This window comes from Armigeres subalbatus, chromosome 3 (genome assembly GCF_024139115.2).
Source record: "Armigeres subalbatus isolate Guangzhou_Male chromosome 3, GZ_Asu_2, whole genome shotgun sequence".
NCBI lineage: Eukaryota > Metazoa > Arthropoda > Insecta > Diptera > Culicidae > Armigeres > Armigeres subalbatus.
Window position 1 is genome coordinate 404603677 of NC_085141.1, and position 14614 is coordinate 404618290.

Below are 14614 nucleotides of genomic sequence, written 5' to 3' on the forward strand. Positions count from 1 at the left end.
TTGAATTTTTTTCTGTTGATTCTTGAAGTATTATAGAAGTCGGAAAATATGAAATAATTGTGATACCAGAAAAAAAAAATTTTTTGGGTTTTTGCCATCGCGAAATCACTGTGCGATGTTTTGAACGACTTCACACACTCCGTTTAACTACCTACTTGAGGCGGGCCTTTACGGTACACACGGGTCTCGATGATCTTGAACGGAATTCGTGGCTCGCACCACGACGGAACCTTGGACGGGCGGCACAAGACGACGGAAATTTCCAGCCCTACGCAAAAGCGCAGCGCGCTCCGTGTCCAACTCGAATTTATTTTAGTATTAAGTTAAATCGCTCACATGATTGAGTATAATTTCCTTTTTTCGTAGTAGAAGATTTAATAAAAAAATCAAGCAGAATTTGCGATACAATGGACCTCAGTCCACTAAACAAAGAAAGAAACACAAAACGTTTAACACCACTTATCATTTTTATAAACTCACTCACTAATGTTACCTTTAAATTGTACTTCAAATCTCGCAAGATATTCTCAAAACGTTAGTATCTCTAATCGCGTACTTCTGCTTTCCAGCCGATCTACTAGCGAAATGATCGAGCGGATGAAATAGCTAAGACAAGAAACTGTGCCTCTTTTCAAATTTGAGCCCTATTCAAGTATTTTAAAAGACTACTCTGTAACTATTCTTCAGGAGAATGCATTATTTGAAAATCGTGCCAAATGATTTGCATGGCGCCGAGAAGCATGGCGAATTTAAACCGCTTATTTTAAATTTAGCGCCATGCTATAAAAGCAGAGCTTTTATAACATGCTCCATGTACGCGAGTTGAGCACAGAGATAGCTCGATTTTATCAACACTAGCTTTTTTTTAAGTTAATATTTTAATCTTATAATATTTTCAGATTACGAATAATTAATTAACAACAACAAAAACGTAAAACGTTACAATACACACATACACATGCATACAGACATGACCTCAATTCGTTGAGCTGAGTCGATTGGTATATAACACTCCGAGCCTTCTATCAAAAGCTCGGTTTTGGAGTGATCCTTTAGCCTTTAGGTATATTTTGTATACAAAAAAGGCAAAAAGGTTGAAAAACACTTTAAAGGAATACATCCGATTAACACGCCAACTTTCATCTACTCAGACACTGAGTAAAAATGTTTTGCCCTATCTTTTTTTCTTCTCCATCTTTTTCCCACGGTAATTTTACTCAAATTGCGTCAAAATCAGGGCTACTCAAAGCTATGAGTAGAAGCCCCGATTTGCATTTATTCACATGTATTTATTTTTTATTTACCAGGGATTGAATCCTAAAGAGAAAGAGCAAGTCTCTCACTTATCATCTCTGTATACATATACGATATGTAGCATACCGCGAGAAACTTTTTTCGCAAGCAACTTTTGATTCGGGATGTTATACCCCATGATAAATTTCTTTTAGAAAGCTCCAAATGTGGGGAGCACTGGCTCTGATGATGCATTTCAACTTGTTCTACACAGCTGTGCAGTAACCAACACGAAAGGAGCGAAAACAAAGCGAAAATCACCATTTTTCTGTGGGGCTGCCTATCCGATTCTGTTTTTTCGCAATTGTATACAAGTTTGATAAATTTGTTATCATGGCTTGTTATGATTCGGAACAGTTTTTGCCTCTCTTTTATCGTTGTTCGTTATCTATTGAGAGCGATTTCTGCAAACCCTGTTATTTACATTGCCATCCTTCATGAAAAAATCTCACAATATGTTTCCAATCATTTTGAGACGCCAATGATCAATAGCAAAGAGACCGAATTCCCTGTCGAAACTATCTTTTTGCAAATAAATCACGTATAAATTACGTAGTAGCCAGGGCCGGATTTATGGGGTGGCGGGGGGTCCGTGGCCCCGGTCCCCCACAAATCTTATGTACCAAAACCAACCTTTTTTGTACATTTTGGGGCCCCCACATACCGTCGGCCCCGGTGCCCCCTTCCGGCTAAATCCGGCCCGGCAAGGCTACTCCATACCAATTTCTGTTATTGAGGTCGTCATTCCTGCTCGGGTTGGGTTTGCGGATGACGTGTCGCTCATGATAATCGGAGAAACAGTATGCAAGGGTGTCCATCACAAAGCAACAGGAAGGAAGTGCAGCAGACTACGATTACAGTCGGTGAAGTTACCATCGACTCGATGCGATTGGTAAAGCAACTAGGGGTGGTGATCGACAATTAACTCAATTTCAACTGCCATGCCAATTATGCTTGCGAGAAGGCTAAACTAACTGAAGGGATCACAGCAAACAGCTTTGCTATTAATAATAGTAAGAGAGGACACCTGGCCAACGTATCCACGACAATACTAAGATTCGAAGTTCCCGTCTAGGCGGCTGGCGTAATCATGAGCAAAAATCTGTCACGGCTCAATAGCATCTATAGAGCAAAACTGTGAGTCCTACAGACTACGAGGAACGATTGCTGCTCGCAAGATTGCGAAAACCGATTCGATAAAAAAGCGGCAGTTGGAAAGGAAGATGGACCAGTCAACTCTTTCCGACCCTGCCGTTGTGGGTGGACAAAAAGCACGGGGGAGTCGATTTCCACCTAACACAATTCCTGTCGTTCCAAGGATGTTTCAGGAAGTATGTGCACAGATTCAGACACGCAGAGTTCCCCATTTCCCTGACTTGTCCGAACTGCGAGGAACCACAGATCATGTTGTCGTTGCATCAAAAATGACGTGAGGGCCAAAGCACAGCGTCCACTGTAACACGGTCGGTTACGGGAAGTTAACGCCGTCGGAAAACGTCTTGTCGGGGTAGGACAGATCCGCCACCGGGGACTATCTGAGTATACTCCGATCAAGTCGGAAGCTTAATGGCTTAAAAGTTCACACAGTGATTTCGGAGGAGTATCCGTGACCAGAGAGCTTCTAGTCGGAGTAGGCAAGGTCCACAGCCAGGGACTAATCCGAGTAGATAGTGGTGCGTAAGAGTATCGCTTTGGGGTCGTCGGAGTTGTTGTTCAGCGCAAATCCTGATTCAGCGCGCATGTTTCTGATCGGATTATCGAGAAATATTTTCTCTTTTGATCTTTAACAGGCGAAACGAACTGACACTGTCTATTCTGGCTGTAGTTTCTCAAAATCGTTCGCTAAATCAAGGCGATATTCTTACGTTGAACTCTCTCATACTCGTTGTTTTATAACAAGATGTACTCCCTAACTCGACGGAGATCCTGGATACTCTTATCAGTTTCCTCAATCCGATATCAAACTGTTATCTCTCCTAATTCCATGATATCCAACTTTAATGGTCCTTTCAATAAAGAGTGAGGAATAGTTCACTACTTGTCAAATGACTTTTCGATAAGGACGATAAGGACCATTGACGTTACTTTTTATATTAGTTCCAGCTGATTGAGTTGCTAAAATTTCGAATGATCCAGACCACTTAACGGACACACGGAGTCAATGAGTTTTCTATGCATTCAAATTGCATGAACAATTAATGGAAATGATCACTTCACCGGATGTTCTGAAACTCCCGGAGAACCAGTAGATGGCCTCCAGGGGTCAATGAGTAGTTTATGCATTGATTATGCACTGACATTTCTACAATAAACGGTTTGACAAAAGCCGCAGCCAACTCTCCGAATGTTCAGGAATTCTTGGACGTCCAGTAGATGGTCACTAGTGGTCAAAAAGTAAAAAGTCACAGCTTTCTAGAATGCATAATTGACATCGACCATTTTACCGGACGTTCCAAAAATTTCATAAGGCCAGTAGGTGGCTATTGATGGTCGATGTGTGTGTGCTCGCATTGATTTTGCTCTGATATTGCTACAACAAGCAGTATAGAAAAAAAATCAGTTTTCTAGGACAAACTACTGACTATTTCAGCGATTGTTCCGAAGCTCCCGGGGTGGGATAATCACCAGGAATCGGGCAAGCGACAATCAGCATTGATTTTGCGATTACGAAAGACAATTTTGCTGTTCGCTGGAATGAAAGAATTTACGAAGTGGCGCTTTGCACGCGGTCCTAAATCCGGATCATCCGTATGTCCACTAGGATAGTTCAGATTTACAACATGTTCGAAAATTTCAACTGCCATGTGTCTATCTGCTTCTTTTTAGTGATTTAAGAATCCCACCCCTTAACCACCCCCAAATTGCCTGAAATTTGGCCAGGACTCCTAAATCATCAAAAAGAAACCAAAAAACAAATCTGGCAATCATTGTATAAAATCTTTGCATATACAATTCTATTATTTTATTACAAAAAATGCATTAAAATTTTCCGAAATTGTATAGGGTAAAACGAGCTATTATGGAGTGGTTAAGCACCGTGTCAAAACGAAATTGATTTAGAAAATGCTTTAAAAATACCTGTTGGTCTTTTTCCACATTGCAGTGGTCGAATAGGTTGCTCGTTAACTATAGATTCGTAGATATTACGTCAATTGAGCTAAACTTATGTTGTTTTGTTTTTGGAACAATAAAAATAAACTACCGCAATAATAGGACGCAGTTGCCTATCGTTGCGACATTTTTTCAAGGTCAGTCCTATTGTTGCGGTATTTCATACAATCATTATGGTAATCGATACCACAACAATAGGACCTTAGCACTATCACAATAATAGGCTCAAAGGATTAAAATTTTTAATGAAAAATGTTGATTTTCCATAATTTCGAACGGAATTTTATCAAACAAAAGCTGTTCTAGTCGTTAATTCGATGAGTTTTAGCGTATCCACAATTGTTTTTAATGCTATTATATCCAGAATGGACTACCGCAACATTAGGATATACCACAACGATAGGACGTTTTACCCTATGCCAAATTATTATACAGTTTCTGTAAGGTTCTTATGCAGAATTGTATTAAAATCTGCCATCCGCTGGTTGGGTGTAGACACATGGGAGTTGAAATTTTTAAACATTTTTGAAATTTGAACTACCCTAAAATTTATGTCCACCCAGTGGCCAATACACCCCAGGGAGCGAAATTGCCCTCCTTGCTAATGCACATATCGTCATGAACAACTTTTTTGAAGAATTCGACATTTAAAATGGAAAAGATCCGTTGATACATCATTATGGTGCAATCACTGGCGGAGACAGCTATTGTTTTTAGGTGGGGCACCACTAAGCGCAAGAACAATAGCCTTCGAGAATAATGGTGTGATTGCATCGCGTGGTGCCCCACCTCTGTCTCCACCAGTGGCTGCAATACTTATTTTTGCGCTTTCATATTTTTCGCGGGTAGTGAATACTTATGCAAAATCACAAACAAATGATTCAAGTCTATTGCGATCCAGCATGTCGCTTTAAGTCCCAATGACCCTTGCGAATGCTTAGCAACTTAAATAAGTTAAAAGTAGATGATCTATGTTATCCAAAGCATTCTGGAGTTGAAATCCAGTGATCTACAAGATCAACTGTACCTGTTACCGAACAGCAATCGGTCTAACGTGTCAATGTCATGCTCTAAAACTCTTGCCTGTTATTTGCAAGGTACTCCACATTTTGTCTGGAGTGACCGATAGTAACCGAGCATATCTGGGTATGGACCAGGCGCTGTAGAAAGGTGGAAGAATAATCTTATTGCCATAACAAGGATGGAAAACCTAGAAAACCTAGCCACTACATGATAAATTGTTTCCGGATCTGTAATGAGCGTAGTTGACTTGGTATAACAATTGATATCAACTGATGAACAATTGAGAGGACCCAGAATAACTTATGTAGGCTTATTCAAACAGTGGATCATTCGCCAGGGCTTGCTGTCGGATTGGAACCAGTTTTGGCTGAACTGATAGACCAATTTATGTGAACTAGTTTGGAGACCCTAGAATATCTGTTATTGATTATTTCGAATAGTTAATCATTCACTCATTTTTTGAGAGATTTGTGCTAACGTAAGAACTGTATCACACACACAAAACCCGACGCGAGACTGGACACAACACTTATGGTTCTTACAAACGAAAAAGGATTTTTTATAATTTACCTTTTTGCGACCGGTTTCGGGCTCGATGTTGCCCATCTACAGGACCACGTCGCGTTTTGTGTGTGAGTTATTCATTCGTTACATTTCTGGAGAATTATACGGACTTGCTTGAATGCGCTTGGCTTGGTGCTAATTGATCTAAACTCCGGAACAAGCTGAGGAACCAAGCACAAATATTATGGAGCTCGACCGGGATCTCGTCCAGCCTAGCAGCTTTACTGTTTTTCAGCTCGTTTAGAGCCTTCTTCACATCGTCCAGCGTTGGTGGTTTCACAGCTAGCCCGTCGCCGGCTATGTTCATCCTGCTCCTTAATACACCATCATTTTCACCGTTCAACAAATCTTCAAATTGCACCTTCCACCTGGCTGCCACCATAGATTTGTCTGTCAGCAAATTCCCCTCTCGGTCATTGCACATGACAGGTACTTGCACAGTCTTATACCGCGTGCCATCGACAGTTGCGTAAAACCTTCGCATATCGTTTCTATCCATGTTCTCCTGCGCTTCAGCCACACTCTCTTCGTGTTGCCTTTTTCTTTTGCGGTGGATTCGTTTCTCTTCTGCTCTTGCTACACTGTACCGCTCTCTGTTGGAACGGATACGAGTCACTAGCATTCGACTCGCTGGCACTCCTCATCAAACCAACCATTTCATTGGCGTCGCTGTGCAGTGTCTAACACTACCTGCGCTGTTCTAGTCACAGCTTTGAGGATATTTTGTCACAATCTGTTGACGTCGCCAGATCTATCCGCTCGTCCAGCTTCTGGTGGTACTGTTCAGCAACTCCTTCAACTGAAAAGCTTTGGATAGTTAAGTGCATTGTTTCGTGAATTCGTGACGTTGGAAAGTCGCGCTCGAATTTTTGCAACTACAAGGTAGTGATCCGAGTCAATGTTCGACCCTCTGAAGGACCTTACATCTATAGCATGAGAGAAATGTCGTCCGTCGATCTGCACGTGATCTATTTGTGAGCAAGTGTCTCCACTTGGATGTTACCAAGTGTGTTTGCGGATATTCTTACGTGCGAAGTAGGTACTGCTGATTGCCATCCCAGCAGCAAAGGCTACAAGTCGCAGACCATTATCGTTGGTAGCGGAATGAAGGCTTTCTGTACCTTCTGTACCTTTCAGAGCGAAAGAAACTTTCTCTTCCGTGTGTTGGGAACAGTCCGTAGGCCTTATCAAAGCTCTCATAGAACTCACGTCATCAGGCTTATCGTTCATTGGGGCATAGAAGCTGATCAGGCTATAGTTGAATAATTTGCCCTTCATTTTCAACACGCAAATGTGGTCGCTTATCGGCTTCCACCTTTCATAACATGCTTCATCTGCTTCCCAATCACCATGAAGCCAACTCCTCGTTCTGCTCTGTCACCGCCGCTATAGTAGATATGGTACTTGAATGAAGGGTTCGCTATGGGATCCACCGCCCGGAATTCACGTTCTCCAGTTCTGGACCATCGTACTTCCACAAGACAAGATCCGACTTTCCAACCGTTGGCTTTTATTCGTTGCCAGGGTTTGTTGCCTACTTTTGGCTTTATTGGTAACTTTAGAATCTTCGGCATGCTACCTTACCAGGGTTGCGCTACTTACATCGCGTTGGAGGGGCTGCCTTCTCGATGCAAATCCCCTCTTCCCTGTCAGCATACGAATATAGTTCTCACCGGGGTTGGTTACCCAAACTTATCTAAGGTTGCTCGTATCCCGGTCAGCGCCACGAGGAGGTAAAGATAAGAGTTGCCGGGTAAGAGGCTAAGGACCGCGAAATGGGGTCTATTTTATTCCTTCAGGTACGCATTACCCAGCATTTGGCATGCCCGCTTTTGTTATAAATTTGTTATAAATAGTTATATTAATTATCGAGATGCAATCAAAAGTTTCAACTCACATGAAAGATTTGCGTTCAATCCGCTAACAATAAACAAACAACTATGGGGTCGCCATTATTTTACATGCAATTGCGTCGTTTTATACCAGCGTTCGTTCGGACGTATTGCTCATTATTAACACATATTTATTATGTGATGTCCCGTCGTTATCTACAAAATCCTCAATTTGTCCCAAGGAGCTCCAAAATATTATTCAAACAAATTCAATATTTAAGGCAGAAATCAAAAATCAAATACATAGAAAGTGTTTTTTTTTGTGTGTCTTTATTAGAGAGATTTGCAGTCCTTGGCTGGTTCATTTATCAACAATGAAAGTGGACGAAATGAAATATTATGTTATTGAGTGAATCGCGTTGGAATCCAATTTCAAAGCTACATAGTGCTTTCAGGAGCACATAACTCCAAAAGCAAATAACAGGCGCAGCAGCGAAAAGCAGTTTTTCACCTATGCTCACGTGCAGCACTTGCAAATGGAAATGGGCTTCCATCTTCTATCACTATACCTACCTACAAACTTAATTAGTTCTAGCAGGTAACTGTTAGAATTCGAAATGAGCAAAAAAGCCCCGTTTCGGCATTCAATTAGAATATACCACCCTTTCATTTCTATCACATCGGCAACCCGTTAACCAGGACGAACCTCTGTTATAGAACCTAACCCTCATATTCCAACAAAATTCCGCAGGAACTCGTTGCGAGTGCAGAGGTGTTCTCGGCTTGCAGTGGGTGAGTGATTGCATTCCTTCCCATCCCCGATAGACCGTGAGGACGTGGCCAGCGCCGTTATTGACCATTCAGAATATTAGAGCTCTCTGACTGTGCACATTCAGGTTGGAGAGCAAATCCCATGCTTCCATTCATTGCTTCCTTATGCAATTGCGATTACTCTGGTCAATCACGGAGTAGCAACTACGAAATGCACGGTCATCATGCTCATGCTCATGCACACTTGCAGCACCCCACGAAAAAAGAATATTTCAGATGTGCTAATCGCCTATAAATATTGTCATTTGTGGGAGGAAAAACGCGAGGTGAGGGCGACCATTGTTGCCGGCTTTTTTGGACTACGTCGTGATTTTCCTTAAAATAATGCTTTCTATACCGTTATGTATTTTCCATTGATTGACTTTTCTTGAGGTTTTGACCAGTTTAACACAGGTCAGGTCAGGTCACAGGACAGGTGCTTCTTCGGAAGATTTTTTCATACAATTTCATTTCAATGATATTTTTCTGCTTATTTTTAGAGGCATTACAATTTGGTCAATTTGATCAGTGGATTGAATTGAACGGAATTAGTAACATGGTGGGCAAGTATTTCCTGATAAACAGGTCACATATCAACGTCAAGAAAATGAAGCACAAAGACAGAGTGATTTTCAGATTAAGTTCATTTTCGATTATTCTTTTTGAATCTTCCAAAGTAGGTAATTCAATTTTTTTTAAATCTACTCTTTCGAAACATTAAGAATCATTCAAAGTCTTTCTAAATAATTCTGAATATTTCGAAATCATTCACTGTAAAAAACGACGGCATAAAAAATAATTTTAAATCAACTGAACAAAATCGAGTTTAAGGGGATTAATGGAGATCCAAACCCAATTAAATGCTAGATTTAAGGTCCTCATGTACTTTAAGAGCTTGTCTGCAAATTTCATTTTCATGTATGTGGACGAAATTTTTGGGATTCCTTTATAAAAAAGTAGAAAATCACCCCGATTTCAAATAGAATCCGAGAGTCCGAGCTGTAAACCATTCTATAAATTGTCCAGAATTTTTCACTTTTCGCGACAAAATTGCATGTGTCCCGCTTTTTTGGAAGCACATGGAAACAAAATCAATGGACAAGATTCCTCAGATGTGAGGCTATTTTTCGCGTCATTCAATTTGATATTTTTTCTTAAAACTATTTTTTCTTAGCCTTCTAATGCCTAAAACCGGCCTTAGACAGGGCACTTTGATTATTGTTTGTTATTTTCAATTGTTCGGAATTGGAAAAGTTTTTGATATTGGTCAATAATAAAATTCCTAATACATGTCTAAGAGTAGATTAGAATAAAATTTAAAATTTCCACTTTTTTTTTATATTGAGAGATGCGTAATTTTGTTTCTTCGTATTTTTGTCCGCGTTCCTTTGAAGAGTGATTTATGTGTAGTTTAGTATTTTTAAACTTAATAAAATTTTAGTTTGGAAGTTTAAACTTAATACAATTAGAAGATTATGGTGGTGAATCATTCACTCCAAAATAATTCCTCTTGAATTGTATTACAAGGTTTTTTGACATGTCCCGTTTGGCAAGCACGTTGTCCCGTTTTTCCACTGAAATGATCTGGTCAGCCTATTAAAACGTACAAACCTTTTTGTTTTGAAGAGGAGATCATTGTGATATGTAGCTAGTTTTGTAAAATTTGCATCTGCGCATTGGAATGGTTCGGTATTCTTGATTATAGCGATGAATAAACATCGAAACAGCTTAAGGGGTGCACATTGGACTGTTCTCCCCTACATCATTTCAACAATCGCATTTACAAAAAAAACATCTACTACCGAAGCCACCTTTCCTCAAATTTTTTCACTGAAATTGGTTTCTCTAGCATTACTTGCTCTTTGAATTTTTTATCAAACAATTCGCTGTGCGTTGCCTCATTTTGCCAAATATTACAGCCAGCAGCGCGCCGCATAACAATGCTCGAGTAAAAGTTAGACCTGTTATAACCACCATGGCGTGCATTTTTGGGTTTTGAATACCGTTTTCAACCTCGAAACGGTTTCATTCTCCCATCCATGGTTTGTCAAGCCATTGTACCTTCAATCTACGAAAGAAGCGAGGCGCAACGAAAATGCAGCACCTAGACAATTGTTGCTCACCCGTCGTGTTATACGTGTCATCTAATCACTCGCAAAAGCTGAGTTGATTCAAAGAAGAACCTTTTATTGTGGTGGTACAGCAAGGTCATATTTCTCACGGTTAGATTTAGGTATTTGATTTCTTAGTCTACCTAAGCCTGCATACATTTTTAATGACCCTCCGATATTCTTCGTGGTTTTTTTATTCACGGGTCAACTGGTAGTTGACATGAAATTGGAGGCCGTATAAAATTTTGCTAAAATCGTCCCTGGTGTGCCTATCTTAGCTCGGTGGCATTGACAACGGTTCACTAATTTAAAATAATAGCTACGAATGAATAAATGAAATCAATTCGAATTTGCTTTTCTAGAAATCAAAGCACAACGTTAGTCTGCCTCTTTTAAAAAACAAACATCTCAACCCATCAGGCACAGGTTCAAGTAACAATTGATTAATTAACCATAATAGACAGCTGTAACCATTTAAGCAAACACAGCGCTTCCCAACGCCACCGAACTGAACAAATGAGAATGCTTACATGCTGGTTGCCTATTAAAAGTCAGTGTCGTTTCCCCCAATCAAACAACAGCGCAGCGCATCCACACGGCTGTATGTACCGGCCTGGCTGAGCCGTTGTCATAAATTTACAGCTATCAATAGATCATTACCTATTCTATCGAACCGTCGCGTCGTCATCTTCCGCGAATAAATAAGTGCAGCATCTTCAATGCCGAGCAGCAGCTGCAACCGGCTTTCAAACCACACAGCACTTATTATCACCGTCAACCAGTGGCATCCCGTTGCCGTTGATGTTTCTGCTGCTTCGTGCGGCCAGAACATGCGACGAATTCCACTCATCTTTATGTCGGTTGAACTGGTTAAATCATGCAAACGCATTGGTGATCGAGCCAGGATTATTGCCCCTTTCCAGAGAACAGTGATCCTGGAGAATCAAATTTCATTAGACATTTAAGTATGCTAATGTAAACTGGTTTTGTGCGCCAATGACTAAACTGCAAACACGATTCGAGCCCAGTGTTACGATAAGTCCAGGCCGGTTTTTGTTTTGATTGACTGTTTGGTGAAATTTCCAGCTGTGGGCACCTGTTTGTGAGTATTATCGAATACGGTTTCTTTACTTTTACTTTCATAAATCGGGGATTGGCAACGACGATCGCGATGATGTTTGAAAAATTCGCATGATGATAAATGTGTTGAGGTGCGATAAAAATTGGTAAAGTCATCGGTGTTGGTATTGCTTGTTGGCACTAAAAGAAACAAGTTGAAGCTTTTTAGTGGAGTATCATGTCCGAAAGACAGAAACGTGTATTCAATCCTAATTTAAGTTAAGATCTTCTTGAGTGCTTTGTTCTTGAACCAAAAATAAGAATATTAATTGGATTAATAATACAAACTATTCTGATAGACTTTTCACTTCCTTCATTTATTTACATCATCGTCATTTGCGTTCTCTGGGACTTCGATTTCCGTCTTCCATGTCTTCTCCTTAATTTCGCCTCCTCCATATTGTTTGATTCCGTCATAATTTCATCAACAGGTTTTTAACCAACCAGTTCCCTCCGTGCCATACCCCAATCCACTGTACCCACAGCAAGTGTTAGTTAGTGCTTTTCCGACAAACCTATCGCAGAATCCATGGTCGGTGCCAAACTTCCATTCCAACTCTACTGCGACCGAAGATGCGAAAAGCATCAACCAGTCCAACTTCAACTTCCATCGATCGCGAATCGCTTCCGTGGATGGTTCTATCGCGTCGCTCGTTCGTTCGTTCTGTTGTTTGCTGCTTTTGTGTCAGTCGGTTATCGCGCGCATGGTTATCTCCGCGAATCCAGTGAGCGTAAGCGCACGTTTCACTCGCTCAGATTTATCACTCTCGATGGTTCGGCCTTGCCTGCGGGAAGCTTGCCCACGGTGACGCAAATCCCGCGTTGATGTGCACACTAAATGAAGGTTGTACAACAGTTAGTAGTTTAAATTTATTTGAATATGACCAAAGTGTGATAAGGAAAAAAATCTTTTTGCTTTCATTTTCTTCCGTTTAATGTAAGGATAATATTTTTTTCTCATTTGTCACAGTGCAAAAAATTTAAGTTATATTCACGAAAAACATTAAATGTAAATTTAGGATAGTATTTATGAACATTGGTTATTTTAGTTTAGATGAGTTTTCACTATAGATAGTGGAATATATAGATGAGCGAAGATAAATCCTCTGTCTCCAAACGAACTGTCAAACGTGTCTCCAAACGAGCATGACGTCATGATTTCAATGGAAACGTTAAGGGCTGTGACGTCATACGCGTGTGTGCACGGGCAAAAAATCGACTCAGCCATGCTTTCGCTCATCTATAGATTCTACTATCTATAGTTTTCACTTCTTGAATGGTGTGTGATATCAGTGTTACGTGAAAAAATGCTCAAAAAGTCAACATTTGTTAAAAATTAGTCATTTTATTTTAGAGTGCGAGTATTCAATTCTCTCTCTCTATCTATGGGAGATTTACGAGAGCGAGTGTTGTCAGTTGTTTCGGGGCAACCCCTGTCCTACAATAATTATTGAATCTTGTTTGATCGGTGTGTCACTGCAAAAGCCGGCAATACCTACATGTGGAATGTTTACAGGTTGTGCGGAAAGTAGAGCACTGCCAACCCGGCTTTTATGTGGCGGTTCCGAATGGCGGCAGTGGCCCGTGAAAGTTTGCCCGCGCGGTTGCCAATAACAACGGCATTTAGCGCCTTTCCGCGCCGAAGAAAGTGTCGTCAGTAGTGCTGCAGACTGGTTATACGAATTAACATTCTCTTGAACAAAAGCATTCACAACGGTCACATGAATGACTGGTTTTGTGTATATTCTCGTACTGAAGTGAATCTGTACTGTTAATGATTTATCAGTATTCAATCACCCTCTAATTTGATTAGCCACTTGTTACCCATTTTTCTAATGTTTGTGTATGATTTGATTACATGTAAATTGGTCATTTAATACGCTCTTTATCGATTAATTTCAGAATATTATGGTGATGAGCATTTCTGAAACAAATTGATTGTTTGGCTTCTACTTGAAAGTACCTATTTGAATTTTGTGGTGATAAAATTGAAAGAAATGGGGGCAAATTCTTTTTTCTTTCCAATTGTTAAACTAATATCATAAATATAAAGCATTCATGGCTTAGTGATGCAAAATAATTGAACGGTGCAGTTGTGGCCTTCCCACTGGTTAAAAAAAGGGTTACTAACAGATTTCATCGCTTTTAAGAATATGATTAAACATATACACCATCTATTTCCAAAACAACCTTCCTTGTTGCTGCTTGTGACGATCGCCACGAATCACAAATCGATCACGTTATGATTGATGGACGGCACTTCTACGATGTCATCGACGGCAACATCAACGTCGTGACGCTAAGATCAACTCTATAGATATGAGAGAACAGTCCAAAATGCATCCCTTAAGCTTTTTCGATATTTTCACCAACATAAACAAAAATACCGAATCATTTCATTTCGTGTAGAAGCAAAATTTACAAAACTTGCTACTTTTCACAATGATCTCTTATTCAAAACAACAAAAATGGAATAGTGGTGTGAAATGACTCAATTGCATGTAAAATAATGGTGAACGCATGGTTATTTGTTTATTCCTAACGAACTCAACAAAAATTTTAAAGGAGATGAAAGAATAGCAAAATTTAAGTCGTTCAATTAAAGTTGAAATGAACGGATTTTGCTTATTTTTTCCATTGCAGCTCAATAATGGATAGCTAATATTGAATTCTAATGGTAATATTCCTTCATAAATGTCCTACGAAAGATTACATGAGTGATTTTATGGGTGAGGCCATCTCGTGGGATGC

The 14614-nt window shown here is 40.1% G+C and overlaps 1 protein-coding gene across 1 annotated transcript in view; it reads left to right on the forward strand.

The window, feature by feature from the left end:
- The first annotated feature begins 12575 nt into the window (after positions 1-12575).
- LOC134227046 (fasciclin-3-like) overlaps positions 12576-14614 on the forward strand; it is a 73179-nt gene continuing 71140 nt past the window's right edge. The window contains exon 1 of the mRNA XM_062708253.1: positions 12576-12707. The gene's annotated coding sequence lies outside the window, so the exon portion shown is untranslated. The remainder of the gene's footprint in view (positions 12708-14614) is intronic.